General features: G+C 40.4%; 1 protein-coding gene across 3 annotated transcripts in view; it reads right to left on the bottom strand.

Annotated features, from left to right (window-relative positions):
• CPLX2 (complexin 2) overlaps window positions 1-15,249 on the bottom strand; it is a 152,772-nt gene extending 137,523 nt beyond the window's left edge. Inside the window, exons 1-2 of one of the 3 annotated variants that reach the window (XM_083352284.1) lie at window positions 15,156-15,249; window positions 14,819-14,978 (exon numbers count right to left, since the gene is read on the bottom strand). The gene's annotated coding sequence lies outside the window, so the exon portion shown is untranslated. The remainder of the gene's footprint in view (window positions 1-14,818; window positions 14,979-15,155) is intronic. The other 2 variants (XM_083352281.1, XM_083352282.1) reach the window with 2 other exon arrangements.
• Between the last annotated feature and the right edge of the window lie 840 nt (window positions 15,250-16,089).

The raw sequence follows: 16,089 nt of genomic DNA on the forward strand, positions 1-16,089 counted from the left end.
AAAGGCACTCTTAAAAAGCAATAAAACTTGAAGCAAATATATCCAGCATATATCCAAGACATATATGGTTTAAAATAAAAAGTAAATGCTTCATGTTTCTTTTTTTGAGCAAAATATTTATTCTTTTTTTAATTTTCAAGAAAGTGCTATATTTTGGATACACAAGAGAATGCGTAGATAAATTTTAAGAATAAGACAAGGATGTCCATTATCCCCATTGCTATTTATCTTAAACTTTGGAAGTTTTAAATAGAAACATTAGGCAAGATCCAGAAATTAAAGGATTGAAAATAAAAGGTGAAACCTACAAACTGCAAGCATTTGCAGATGATTTGGTATTCATTCTAGAGGAACCTTTAGAGATGATTCCTAAACTGTTGAAAAAGATAGAACAATTTGGAGAGAGAACAGGATTAAAGATAAATAGAGAAAAAACTAAAGTGATAGTTCAATTTTTTACAGATAAACAAAAAACTAATTATCAGAAAAAATAGAATTGCAAATAGTCAAAAAGGTCAAATATTTGGGAATATATTTGACAGCAAGATGTTCAACAATAAAAGAAGATAATTATATTAAATTGTTAAACCAAATAAAGCTTGATTTGAAAAAAACGGAAGAATCTTCAACTGTCGATGTTAGGAAGAATTGCTATGGTGAAAATGAATATATTACCAAAAATATTATTTTTATTTCAAACGATACCTATAAAACTGCAGAAAAAATTCTTTGAAGATTTAAACTCTTTCATTCAAAAATTTATCTGGGAAGGAGAGAAAACTAGAATTAAATTGAAAATGTTACAAGAAGCCAAGGGAAATGCCAGATTGGGTTTTATATTATCAAGCATCAGTGTTAACATGGATAAAAGGATGAATCACTCTTAAAAATAAAGATTGTTGTATCTGGAGGGACATGACCTGCAACTTGGTTGGCATGCTTTTTTATGGTATGGAAAAAATAAAATACATAAATACTTCCAAAACCATAACATTAGAAATGCAGTATTATTAAATTGGGAAAAAATAAAATGTAAAATTTGAAAATTCTAGGATGGCTTTCAACAATGGAAGCATTCGTACATCCAAATCTAGTCAGTCTCGATAAAATATGGACATACAAAGATATTCTAAATTCTAAATTAAAATCCAGGCAAGAGATGGAATATCAGGGCATCGATTTAACATGGTGGTCACATTTATTAATGCAGGTCAGATATGATAAAGATATTATCAGACATTATTAACTTCTGATGAAAAGTTAATTAAAAATGTACAATTTCTTATTAAATTTCAAAATGGAAAATGAACAAATAAAAGAGACAATGATAGTATGGGCAAAGAATTTTGGACATAATATAGACTTAGAAAAGTGGCAAAGTTTGTGGGAAAGAAACTATAAATTGACAATGTCAGTTTCATACAAAGAAAACTTACATAAAATGTTTTATAGATGGCATTTGCCACCAACAAGATTAGCAAAAATGTTTAAAAACATGTCAGAGAAATGTTGGAAATGTAAACACAAACCAGGTACTTATGATCATATGTGGTGGACATGTGTTGAAGCAAGGAGAGATTGGACAATAATCCACACTTGGTTAGAAAAAATGTTAAGAGAAACACGTAGACTATAAACCTGATTTTTACTAGGTATAATGCCAGAAAAACTTGATAAGCAAAGTACATATTTGATTCTACATGTGATAACAGTGGCAAGAATTATATTTGCACAATATTGGAAGAACGAAGAAATACCACCAGAAGAAGAAATAATCAGAAAAATATTAGACTGTGCAGAAATGGACAGACTTACTTTAAGGTTGAGAGAAAAAGAAGAAACAGAATATTTTCAGACTTGGGACCTATTTTATCAATGGTTAGAGAAAAGATGTAGGGATTAGGAATTTAATTTGTATTAGTGAATAAGATACTCAGACAACACATTTTGTTGAATAATTATAATTGAACTGTTAAAAAGAATAAAAATAAAACTTTTAAAAAAATTCTTTGACGTGAGTTTCATTTGTTTCTCTCAATCTGCTCCAAAATAGAGACATGATTATATGGATAGCACCAGCCCTTATGTAATCAACCACTTCCTTACTGAAATGCACTCTTTATATTCTTCTGAAATACAAATGTTAAAATATGGCACTTATACTTTTTCAATTAAATTGCATATGCATTTTAACTTGAAAGAATTTTTTTAAAAATTGAAAATTACACTGAGTAGTAGCATTGTGATGCCACAGGAATCAGAATTCTACACAGGATTCAACAATTCTCACTCTTGAAACTCAACCAACATTCAGGAGAACTTGCATCTATAACCGTCGTGGTAACTGCTACTGTGAGTAGCTATAAGATATGGAAGAAAAAAGTGTACCTCATATATATTTTTTTAAATTTTAATTCCATTTATATCCCGCCCTTGTCCAAAGACTCAGGGCGGCTTACAAGCTTAGCAGTAGCCTTCATTCTATGTATATGCCTGCTTATTAGGGCTTTCACACACACCCCAAGCGGCATTATTACAAAGTCAGCTTAATTGCCCCCAACAATCTGGGTCCTCATTTTACCTACCTCGGAAGGATGGAAGGCTGAGTCAACCTTGAGCCTGGTGGGATGCGAACCTGCACTAATTGCAGGCAGCTGGTGTTACTTAAGGAGGCATTAGCCCACTGCTCCACCAAGGCTCTATGGTTAGTAATGGTTCTCTTGGGACAGCTTGTCTTCAAATATTCTTCTCTCTCTAGCATATCAGTTTTACTATCTGTTAAGGGACAACTCTAATATTTCATGGGAATAACAATATCATGTGCTGTTTCTCTATGAATTATTTGGCTGCCAAAGTTTCATCACTCTTGAATTTAAAGCATTCTTCACTGTACAAATGCTTTAGATTCTTTATTATGTCTTGTCTTAAATTATAAGCCACCCAAAGTCATTCTGCAGTCAGATGATTTCTAAGTCTAATAAAATGAAATGAAATATTAAAATAAAATAGTCACGGACAAGCTTTGGATAGGTACATTGCTGAGACTGTTGACAGAAGATATCTAATAACAAAGATCAGCTACAGAAGAATATGGCAACCTATCCTATAATTTATAATGGTGCCAAGGTTAAATTTTAGGTTTCTTTCTCTTGTCCTTACGTGCTGTTTGTTTCTCAACCTTGGACATGGAGGTCATCTACACCATGTTTTGATAATAGTCTTGTCTGCCTCAGGTTCTTTGTTTCTGGTGTTGCCAGCTTCACCTTTCAACTCTCACCAGAGGAGAAAGCCACTCAGCACGAACTCAGTTTTCACTGAATTCAAAACTGGTTGGAAATAATCATTCAAATAACAACAGACAGGCATTTGGTACACAACACCCCAGACTTAACAATTGTTAAGGGAAAAAAAAGACAAAAAACTCTGGATAATGGACACTGCCATACCTAGAGGCAGTAGAATATTGAAAAGTGATCTCCAAGATTTTCAGGAAAAAAACAACTCAACAAAACAAGGAAAGCAGGAAACCAACTCCCAGACTGAGATTTGGGCCAGTTATGCTACCATGAAATTTAGATAGTCTGATAGTAATATAGCTGGTTCTGCAAGAAGCTCTCCATGGTGCTGTTCTTTGCTCACTGCTTGCTCTATTTGCGAATTTTGCCTGGAATGGATAGCTGACCACTTACAGGTGAAACTCGAAAAATTAGAATATCGTGCAAAAGTTCATTTATTTCAGTAATGCAACTTAAAAGGGGAAACTAATATATGAGATAGACTCATTACATGCAAAGCAAGATAGTTCAAGCCGTGATTTGTCATAATTGTGATGATTATGGCGTACAGCTCATGAAAACCCCAAATCCACAATCTCAGAAAATTAGAATATTACATGCAATCAATAAAACAAGGAGTGTACATAGAACAATATCAGACCTCTGAAAAGTATAAGCATGCATATGTACTCAGTACTTGGTTTGGGCCCCTTTTGCAGCAATTACTGCCTCAATGTGGCGTGGCATGGAAGCTATCAGCCTGTGGCACTCCTGAGGTATTATGGAAGACTAGGGTGCTTCAATAGAGGCCTTCAGCTCTTCTGCATTGTTCGGTCTCATGTCTCTCATCTTTCTCTTGGCAATGCCCCATAGATTCTCTATGGAGGTCAGGTCAGGCGAGTTTGCTGGCCAATCAAGCACAGTAATCCCACGGTCATTGAACCAGGTTTTGGTGCTTTTGGCAGTGTGGGCAGGTGCCAAGTCCTGCTGGAAAATGAAGTCAGCATCCCCATAAAGCTCATCTGCGGAAGGAAGCATGAAGTGCTCCAAAATCTCCTGGTAGATGGCTGCGCTGACCCTGGACTTAATGAAGCACAGTGGACCAACACCAGCAGATGACATGGCTCCCCAAATCAACACAGACTGTGGAAACTTCACACTGGACTTCAAGCATCTTGCAGTGTGTGCCTCTCATTCTTCCTCCAGACTCTGTGTCCTTGGTTTCCAAATGAGATGCAAAAGTTGCTCTCATCAGAAAAGAGGACTTTGGACCACTGAGCAACAGACCAGGTCTGTTTTTCTATAGCCCAGGTAAGACGCTTCTGACATTGTTTGTTGTTCAGGAGCGGCTTGACAAGAGGAATACAACATTTGAAGCCCATGTCCAGGATCCATCTGTGTGTGGTGGCTCTTGATGCACTGACTCCAGCCTCAGTCCACTCCTTGTGAAAGTCCCCAACACTTTTGAATGGCCTTTTCCTGACCATCCTCTCCAGGCTGCGGTCATCCCTGCTGCTTGTGCACCTTTTTCTTCCACACTTTTCCCTTCCACATAACTTTCTATTAATGTGCTTTGATACAGCACTTTGGGAACATCCAACTTCTTTTGCAATTACCTTTTGAGGCTTTCCCTCCTTATGGAGTATGTCAATGATGGTTTTCTGCACAACTGTCAGGTCAGCAGTCTTCCCCATGATTGTGATTCCTACTGAACCAGACTGAGAGACCATTTAAAGGCTCAGGAACCCTTTGCAGGTGTTATGGCTTAATTAGCTGATTAGAGTGGGACACTTTGAGCCTAGAATATTGCACCTTTTCACAATATTCTAATTTTCTGAGATCGTGGATTTGGGGTTTTCATGAGCTGTACACCATAATCATCACAATTATGACAAATCAAGGCTTGAACTATCTTGCTTTGCATGTAATGAGTCTATCTCATATATTAGTTTCCCCTTTTAAGTTGCATTACTGAAATAAATGAACTTTTGCACGATATTCTAATTTTTCAAGTTTCACCTGTATTTATCTTTATAAAAGTTCAAATCCCGATCAGCTTTCAAGATGACTGGTTAATAACAGCACATTGCAACTCTCTCAAATATCAATTAATTTGTACCTGTACATAACTTTCCTGTGTATTTTTTGCTTGTCACTATATAATAATAATATAAATATTCACATACACACAAAATAATTACTCCACACATTTAAACTGAATGTGTCTGAAAAAGATATCATATCAGTCTATTTTAATGGACTAAGCCAATCTACTACTATTGGGTTTGGTCTAGGAAGCATTAACAACTCACCTCACTAAAGATAAAGCTAATGAGCTTTCAAACCCTGAATAGGTTGAGAATTGGAATGCTTAAATGTAAAAAATATTCTTAAGTGGAGGCTCTCAGTGGATACTATGTGAACATGGAGAGACACAGAGCCCGGCTGGTTTGTCGGCTACCAGAAACATTTACCAATAATGACTTAGTTTTGACCAACTCATTCTAGCAGTTTAAAGTTTGATCTAGATGAAGATAAAGAGGAGGAAGATTATTTCAAAGTGCTCAGTTTTGGCTGGCTAATGCACATTAATTCAAAATATTGCATCAATATTTGGCCAAGTAGGAATTTTATAGGTTTTGTTTAGGCATTAAGACACCTTAAATATGTCTAGCATAGTCTAGCATGTCTAGCACACAATCTAGCAGTTTGGCAAGATATCCATTTATACAAGACTATGGAGCTACAAGTAGCCAGGATGTCTAAGTGGTGGAAAAAATTCTATTGTCTTTCATGCAGAATTTTTGGAAGAAAGATTTTCCACAATTTCATCTATGGAACTGGTTTATGATGCGGAAGAGGTAAAGATTGAAACTGAATAAAGTTTTTTAAAACTTTTAAAAAAGAGTAAATTTCTCAATGGCATGTAGGTCAAATTGGCCAGGAAATAACAATGTCATTTTCCAGGACCATTTTGCTTATTTGGCCAAAGCTTATAAGTGAATGATAGACTCTGATTTGTTTAGGTAAATTGTTTATTTTGAAAATTGAAATGGCTCTCCATCTTACATACCAAACCATCCAGTATTTGCTATACTATCTTGCCTTCTATATCTATAATGAATTAAGATGCCAAGGTTGGAATCCAAGAGCCTGAAATCAGATATGATTGTTATTGAAACATGGAGCAATTGCCCTCCATATACAAAACCAAGCGCTTAAGCCCATTATCACATAGGGGCAAATGAAAGGGATATAAAATAAAACTTGGGTTTATATATAAATGGGCTGAATTGCTAGATTCTACAATAAGTGATCTTGTTAGTTGGGCTTTTTTTCCTGCAATTAAAAGCAATTTGTCTAACTGATTTGTGTCCTTGACTTTTTTGTGCTTAGCTCCCAAGTGTCCTTGAGTTTTTAAAGAAACTATGACTTGGTTCAAGCTCTGACTGACTATTAGAAGCTATTTTGGCTATTTGAACCATTGTTTTTATCTGGAAAACAAACTAAGGTATTGTAATATTGAGATGTTGAGCACAGAATGCAATGAATCAACTATGTGGAAGTATATATAGGTAGAAATTCTAATTCCTTCTCCAGAATAACTTCAGGTACCACAGCAGTTGTGAAAATGACTTTGCTGGCAAGACTCAGCATTTTTCTTAGTAATAAAGAATTTCTGAAATTGTATCAATCTCAATGACTGCATGTCATCTGCAATCATTCTACGTGGAGGACTTAAACTAGACTGAATAGTGCAAGTACATGCCTGTATATACAGTACCTCCAAGATATATTCCTCATAAAGCCTAAAGAAACATGTTTAATAATATTAATGAATGAAACTATGTAGGAAGTGATATTTCTCTGATGTTGGCTTGTTCAAAATTGGCTACTATTACACATTCTGAATTGTTATTGAAACTGTGGCCCTTACTGCCCTGTCTAAAGGTCAGGCAATAGCCCTAGCCTGGAAAAAGGAACAATTTTATGAGTCAGATTTGGAACAAATATATTTTTGCACTTAATTGCCTAGGTATTAGAACATCATTGCTTCATATTTATTGAATTATCAATGAGAATACAACCTCTCTGGATGTAATGCTGCAGTTGAATAACTTCCTCATCAAATGAAATCTGGGACTTCTTGTCACCCATATTAGATTGGTATATTATAATAAAGTTCAAGGGGGTTCCACTCATCCTTCATTATAAAGATAATCCATCTTTGAAAAGGAGACAAAATGACTATGCACCCAGTGATGCCCTCGAGGTGATGTCCCGTTGCCTGGAAGCGGTACGAGTCTGGATGGGGAAGAACAGGCTCCAACTCAACCCGGCCAAGACCGAGTGGCTATACGTGCCGGCATCTCGGGTAATCCAGGATATTCCATCTTTGGTTATGGGGGGGAGAGGTGTTACCCCCCGTTGAAAGGGCAGACAACTTAGGTGTCCTCCTGGAGGCACGACTCAGTTTAGAAGATCATATAGGAGCCGTGGCCAGGGGGGCATTTGCCCAGGTTCGCCTGGTGCGCCAGTTGCGCCCCTATCTGGACCGAGATGCCCTACGTACGGTCACTCATGCACTTGTTACCTCCCGTATAGACTACTGCAATGCTCTCTACATGGGACTGCCCTTGAAGACCACCCGAAGGCTTCAACTGGTGCAGAATGCGGCTGCGCGGGTTGTGATGGGACGTCCCGATACTCCCATATTACACCCCTCCTGCGTGAGCTGCATTGGTTACCGGTTGTCCTCCAGGTGAGATTTAAGGTGCTGGTTCTTACCTATAAAGCCCTACATGGCTTAGGTCCAGGATATTTGCAGGACCGTCTGCTGCCAGGAACGACTGCCCATTGCCCTGTGTGCTCACACAGGGAGGGCCTCCTCGGGGTGCTGTCGGCCAGACGATGTCGACTGGCGACCCCCAGGGGAGGGCCTTCTCTGTGGGGGCACCTGCCCTTTGGATCTCCGTTCCTTTTGTCGCGACCTTAAAACATGGCTTTTTCCACAGGCCAACCTGGATTGATGGAAGGGAGGTTTTCTTAATTTTGTTTTATTGTGTTTTTAATTGGACTATTTATGGGATAATTTGATTTAATACCTTTTAATGTTTGTATTTTGTGTTTTATCGTTGTTAGCCGCCCTGAGTCCTTTGGGAGATAGGGCGGCATACAAATCCCATAAATAAATAAATAAATAAATAAATAAATATTACCAATGCCTCCCACAAACTGCTTTACTTTTGAAAAACTTGAGAAGGACGAGGAGGACAAGGAGAGTCCAAAAAGCTTGCCAAGACTTTTAGTTAGTCAATCCCGGCTAGAGGGCTGGCCTAAATGTCCTCCAAGTTATGTTCCAACTCTCAAAATAAAAATCCTGATTCACTGTCCGGCAGCGAGGTAAAAAGTATTTAATTTAGAGGAAGAAATCACGAATGACAGCATAGCTCTTTATTGAGAGAATCTGGCACATTTTAAATTAGTTCATTACTATGCACCATTTTCTGACAACATTAAGAAGAACTGTGCTGGATAAAATTAAAGAACCATCTATATTAGCATCATTTCTTACAGGAGCCAACCAGGCAGGCCTATGAGAGGACCAAAAGCAGAACAGCTGTGTAACAGCAGCCTTCTGCTCACTTCCCCTCCCCCAGCTAGTATGGAGAATTGTACTGCCTTGGAAATGGGAAGCAATAGAGAGCATGTGTATTGGTGCCTTGCAATCAGTGTGGATTCCCTGCAGTTTCTGACACTTTCCTAGAGTAAGCAGCTCAAAGTCACCCAGCTGACTTCATGACTAAGGCAGGACTAGAAATCACAGTCTCCCAGTTTCTAATATGCCTGAACCATTGCACCAAATTGGCTGCCTCAACAGATAGAAACCACCAATACCTATAGCATCTGTTAATTTGCCTGATTTTTTGAAATCTAAATTTTGGGCATTGCTATTGCTCATGATAGTAAAATATATTTTAAAAAATATTTTATTCACCTGGAATCTTCTATTGTTTAGATTCACAGAATCTGAACATTGGGTGACTTTTATGAAAAGTAACCTAAGACCTATTAAGGAAATACATAAGGCTTCTCCATTGAGGGAAATGCAATGGAAATGCTCATATTACACCTCAAATGTTAATTTTGAGGGCAAAAATGTTTTGTTACTCAAGAGAAAAATAAACCTATCAGATTAGTAATTTATAAAAAAAATAGATTTTCTTCCTAGCCATGTCACTTATAAATTGCTATTTTTATTTTCTCTCAAGGAATAAGCTGTTTCCATGTACATGTGCACGTATAAGGTGACTTACTGCCCAGCAGATGAAGAATTTTAACTGCAAAAAGACAACAAAAAACCCACAAACAAATATAATCTGCCAGTTGGAGGCTTATTGTCTTTTTGCACGTATAAGGTGACTTATTGCCATGAGCAATACTGTTGGGCCTATTTAGTAAGCTAGAGTGCAAAATGCTCCAAGTAAACATTAGGAGGACTTAAGGTGTGAATTCAATTTCTCATCTTTCTCTCCAAGGCATTAATAGCTGTGTCTAGTTGAGATCATTTCAAATGAAACTTCAGGGTATACAGCAATCAAAAAAGCTTAAACCCTTTGATGCTTTCAAAAAAGATTCAGACATCCATTGCTACCTATCATTCTGCCCTTGGGGGGAAAAAGCTTCATTCAGGAGTTCTGGAGCAGTATGGTATGTAAATATGTAGAGATGCTCTCATCTCTGCATGGTCCTCTCACATGGTGAGCAGAAATGTCCTCAGGAGCAAAGCATCTTTACATAGAGCTGCATTATCAGGGTTATTGCTCACATGGAAATCAAAGCAATTTCTCATGGAAGTCCAATTTAGCTATTTTCTTAGAAGCATTTACACTGGATATCACATAAACACTTATAGATTGCATGCTTGAATGGGGCTAAGACCTCCAAGTTTTTCCAAAACAGGAATTATAGGTGCCATTAACATTGTGAAATTAACACACTCATCATAATACAAATTAGCTTCCTACTACCTGTCTCCCTCCAGATATTATCAAACTTTAATTTCCTTGTCCAAGGGAATTCCACATAAGCTTTAAATGGATTAACGATTCCAGTTTAAAAACGTGTCCATCTAAATCAGCGTCTACAAGTTATTTTCAAGTTTTGAAATTTCTACTGATAGTATCTATATTGTATAGTCATGACATACATATAGTCCTTGACTTATGACCAAACTGGTACCTACCTGGTCATGATGGATGTAAAGTAAGCAATCACATGACCAATCAAATTTTATGACCTGTTTTTTTGGCGATCATTAAGCAAATCACCATGATTGTTTAGTGAATCTGCAGTCATTAAGGAAACCCATTGTTCTCCATGGGGCATTTCTGCCGAAAACTGAAAGCAAATGCCGGGTTTTGGCAAAAATGTTATAAATTTAGTCATGTGACCACATGAAATGAAAATGTGGTCACTTAACGGTGGGATGGGGGACGCCATTGGAACTTCAGAATTGGGTTGTAAAAATCTTTGGGGGAGGGGTCTGTTGGAAGTTCAATCTGTCACCATAGCAACCAGTTGTAACTTGAAGACTACCTGTATGCACTTCAAAAATGTCCTTTTTCTGTTTTATGACCATCTAATTTTTTTTTAATCCCATTTATATCCCGCCCTTCTCCGAAGACTCAGGGCGGCTTACAATCTAACCACAAATCAAATGTGCTTAGCAATAAACATGAATTAGGATAAAATGACAAAGCAACATATCTAAAGATTACAAATGTTTATATTTATTTATTTATTCAACTTATAATATCTTACATAAAAGTGCCTACCTTTTCACACTCCCACAGTTTTTTTATTCTTTTTTCTCTGTGTTTTTGCTGACCTCTGCTTATCCATCTGGATAAACACATAAATTAGGAGCTAGGCCAGACTGCTACTTAGATGAGGTCCTGTTCTCTTCACAGCAGAAATCTTTACTGTTTAATAAGCTTCAGATATTGCATAGATTCTTGTCACTTTTTATACAAGATTCCTCTTTTCATCAAAACAATGCCAATATCACATGTGGTCACAAAGTCCGTTGTAAAACAATTTGATTAACAGCCTCAGCAATTACTCAGAGAAAACTATGTTGTCGCTTTCTACATCGGGAGTTAACATCTTCTGATCAGAAAGATGTAAGGTAAAGGTAAAGGTAAAGGTTCCCCCGCACATGCGTGCTAGTCGTTTCCAACTCTAGGGGCCGGTGCTCATCTCCGTTTCATAGCCGAAGAGCCAGCGTTTGTCCGAGGACGTCTCCGTGGTCATGTGGCCGGCATGACTAGACGCCAAAGGCGCACGGAACGCTGTTACCTTCCCACCGGAGTGGTCCCTATTTTTCTACTTGCATTTTTACGTGCTTTCGAACTGCTAGGTGGGCAGAAGCTGGGACGAGTAACAGGCGCTCACTCTGTTACGCGGCACTCGGGATTCGACCCGCCAAACTGCCGACCTTCTGATCGACAAGCTCAGCGTCCTAACCCACTGAGCCACCGCGTCCCTTCAGAAAGATGTACATGCCCTCAAACCCCATCAAGATTATTTTTGCCAAAATCCAGAGGCAAAATAGTTTGAATATACATGTGTGCTTTTTTCTTAAGCCTGAAATTCAACTCTCAGCTGGCTTACACCTAATACAGCTACCACAGCTTTCGTTCATTCATTCAGAGTGATTGGATCATCTGAAAGAAGTAGCTTCTCTTAGTTCTTTGGGGACATGTTCACAAGTCCCCTCTCCAATCCTAAAGAAATTGGATTTATTTTGGATTAGCAAACCTTGAAAATTTATCTTAGTTACAAAAAAGACTACAGTTATTACTCCAGTCTTTTAAATCCTTTGAAAAAGTTAATAAAACTAATTTCGTCCACTAATTTGGAAAGAATGCTTAATGAGAAATTGTGTTTAAGTGACCTGTATTAAATTAAAATGTGATTATTCCTTTTTATCATAATTAGCCAAAGAAGAAATGTAGAACAGGCAGGCAGATTAGCAGAGTGTATCCACGAACATCAACTATCAGTCAGAAGACACAAAGAAAACTCATTAATCTCAGAACACATGGACAGACTCAACCATAGTTTCAACTGGGAAACTGTCAGTATCCTAGACCAGACATGTCAAACTTGCAATATCACATGATGCCGTGCAATGTATCGGGACGATTTTGCCATTGCTGGCAATGGGGTGGGTGCGGCTTCTGCATGACGCATCCGGCCCATGGGTCGGCAGTTTGACACCCCTGTCATAGACTAAGGCTAAATCCAAAAATATTAGGGAATTCCTGGAAAGATGTCATCCAGACAAATCAGCCATCATCAGACAGATAGATATAAAACCATGTTTACACACCATTGATAATAAAAAGTGCTAAGAAGGCTAAAAAGGAAGCAAAAAGACCAGAATACATCCCCTCTACAACCAACACCCAGAGAAGCAGAGACTAACACCAGACAAAACCTCAGACAAATCAGTGAACTAATCAAGGAACCAGCAAGGAGAAAACGACATGCTCACCAAAACTGACAGAGCAAGCTAGAGGTAACCCTCAACTTATGACTGGTTGCTTAGCATTCAAAATTAATGTATTTGAAAAAAATATTCAGGAGACCTAGGGTCAGATTCACCTTCAGAGAATCAATTCCACGTGACTTTAGTTGTATTTTAGTCCTCTCCCTCTCCTTACAAACTTTTCAATGCTTGGTGGGGCTGAAGTGAAGGTGAAGAAGACATTGACTCAAACCGTCCTGATTCACTTTGGATAGTGAGATGGGCAGCATGTAAAATTTAATAAATGAATAATAATAAAACGTAGGAGATGAATAGGGGAGCCCAGGGGAGGAATCAAACTCATCATCAGTCTCAAGTCTCTTCATACCCACAAGAGTTCTAAGTCCAGTTCACCTTGACTTCCACTGACTCTTATCTGCTGCCAATTTGCTTTGACTGTTAATAGTTCAGATTCTTGTAGAGAGCTTTAGCTTACAATAAAGCTACATATATTTGAACTGATTTCCTGTGCTTGACATAAAAAGCATTCTGTAAGGCTCCAAGTCCTCGACTTATAACAACAACTGAGCCAAATTTTCTGTATGACAGTTAAGTGAGTTTTGCCCCATTTTATGACCTGCCTTGCTATAGTTGTTAAATGAATCCCTGCAGTTCTTAATAACAGTTGTTAAGTGAACCTGGCTTCTCCATTGACTTTGCTTGTCAGAAGGGAGCAAAAGGTGATCCTATGACACTGGGGTCCTGCAACTGTCAGAAGTACATGCCAGTGGCCAAGCAACCACATTTTAATCACATGACCATGGGGATACTGCAATGAGCATAAGTATGAAAATCCAGTCAATTTTTAAGTGCCTTTGTAACTTTGAAAGGTCAGTAAACAAATGGTTGTAAGTCAAGCACTATCTACCTATATACCTAAGGCTGTGCTCTTCCCATTACGTGTTCAAAGGACAACCAGCCTGGCACTTCAGTGTTTCTTCCAAGTGGAACCTGAAAGTCTCGTGGGGCGACAACCAGGGTGGTGATGGGGGAATGGCATCCATGTGCCAGGGTAGACGCTGTGGCACACAGCTCCCTCTCACCCTTTTGGTGTTGTCTCTCAGAGGTTGCCTCTGCCTAAGGATAGAGCTGATCCGACAGGCCTACCATACAACTTGCACACAGCCTTTCCAGCAAGCAGAGCTGTGTGTTTGCGGGTATGCTGGGGAATCCCAAATTACCCCCACACCCACTAGGCGGCTGCTGCCAGACCGCCCTGCAACTGCTCTTTTATTACACTGATTACATAAGAAGGGAAGAGGAGTCTGTCTCCTTCCCTCCCCTCTTCTTCTATTTGTGAGCCTCTCCTCCCTCCCCTCCCTTTCCTATGCCAGTCACGGGAATAATCAACGGGTGCAAAGAGAAAGACAAAAGCTTTCTTGCTATTAATAGGAGCTGGGAGGGAAGAGGAGAGGAAATGGGAGGCTTGCAGAAGCTTCCGTGACTTACGGCCGAGGCTGGCCTGCCTGTTCAACCTAAACGCAGCCCGGAGCCGTTTCCCCATTGCACACAAAAACAGAGGGGAAAAAAGGGTTGGCTAGAAAAAGGAGGAGGAGGAGGGAATGGGCCGGGAAGGCCCTTAAACAAAAGCCATTTCCCGCTTCGGATGAGGAGTCCCGGGCGGAATAGCGGCGGGGAATAGCTCTGTGTGAAGAGACGACGGAGGAGGCTTTTCTCCCCGCGCCGTCCACCCCCCCCCGCCCGGAAGAACCGGGGATTAGAAGCCGCGCTGAAGCTCCCGCCAGCTGGAAAAGCGGAGCGGCGGCTGGAGACACGCCCAGCCCCGTGGGGCTTAAAGGAGCCCGCTCGTTCGCTCTTGTTCTACAAGCAAGCAAACGAGCAAACGAGCAAACGGAACAAACAACGCCGGGCCTCAGCGGCCTCGGCGCCGGAGAGCGACCGAGGACGAGGAGGCGGAAAGGGGCGACGGGACTCAAAGCGTACCTACCTACCCGCCTGGGCGCTGGGCAGCCGAAAGGCTTCGCTCTGCTGGCTGGCTGGCTGGCTGGCTGGCTGGCCGGCCGGCCGGGGGCAGTTCCGCCAGCGGGGCTCGCGGCGGCGTTGGCGCTTAAGACTGGCTCTCCCGGCGCCGCTCTTCTAACTCCAGGCTTTGCGAGGGGAGGGGAAAGTGGCGGGGGGGGGGGAAGAGAGAGAGAGAGAGAGAGAGAGAGAGAGAGAGAGAGAGAGAGAGAGAGAGAGAGAGAGAGAGAGAGAGAGAATTGCAGGGCTTTCTAAAAATAGCCGCCTCTCGCGCCTGGCAGGGAGGCTAAGCACATCATCCGCACCTCGGGCTCCGGCCCATCGTTCCCGGTTGCAGCGGGCTGGGCGAGCCCTAGCGGCTCTCGCTTCAAGCCGACGACCTGCGCGCGACGACCTGCGCCATCCCTTGTCGGAGCCCCGAGCAGATGTGTCGGAAAGATAAAAGGGGAGGCGGAGGTTGTGTGTGTGTGGGGGTGGTGGTGGGAGGAAGAGGAGAGGGGGAGAGAGAGAGAGAGAGAGAGAGAGAGAGAGAGAGAGAGAGAGAGAGAGAGAGAGTGTCTCCGTTTCACACCGCACAAGGCTCGGCGTTGCGCCGGCTGCCTGGGGGGGGGGAATCCCGAGGTTGCGGGATGAGGGCGTGGATGAAGGAACTTCGGACGGAGAGCGGAGCCCTTGATCCAGCTGAGCTACGAAGAGCGCAATTAGATCGCTCGCTTGGACTGTCCAAAAATGCGTCCCCCACTTTAATGAAACTCCGGCGAGATGTAAATTGGACAGCGAACTGCTCTGTTCACTTACCTCGCCGTCTTGGTCCTCTTTATTTTCAGAGGGCGGCATTTTCTCTTAGTTTGAAACTCCTTGATCCCTCTTTCCAAGCTGGGCTTCAAGTTGATTATTCTATGGGAGGTTTAATGTAGATAAGTACACCTCGGAAGGAATGGGGTTTTGCTAAAGTCATTCCATCTGAAAAATCTGAAGAATCAACTTAAGAACCACGAGGAAATAATTAGTAGATTTACAATTTAGGGTGCAGCATTAATTAAGAGGAAAATTGCTGTCCATCGTTAAGCTTGGAAGAGTTGATCTTGAGCAGAAATCGCCATGAGATCATCTACTGTGGTTTATTCTTCTTTAATTAATTCTACCCCGTTGTGGCCTCTTTCCCCAGAATGAATGCATGAATGAGTTCAAGAAGTGTAAGTTATTTGGCCATATAATCAACTTAAACATTTTTTTTTA

This window comes from Vipera ursinii (genome assembly GCF_947247035.1).
Source record: "Vipera ursinii genome assembly, chromosome: 2".
Taxonomy (NCBI): domain Eukaryota; kingdom Metazoa; phylum Chordata; class Lepidosauria; order Squamata; family Viperidae; genus Vipera; species Vipera ursinii.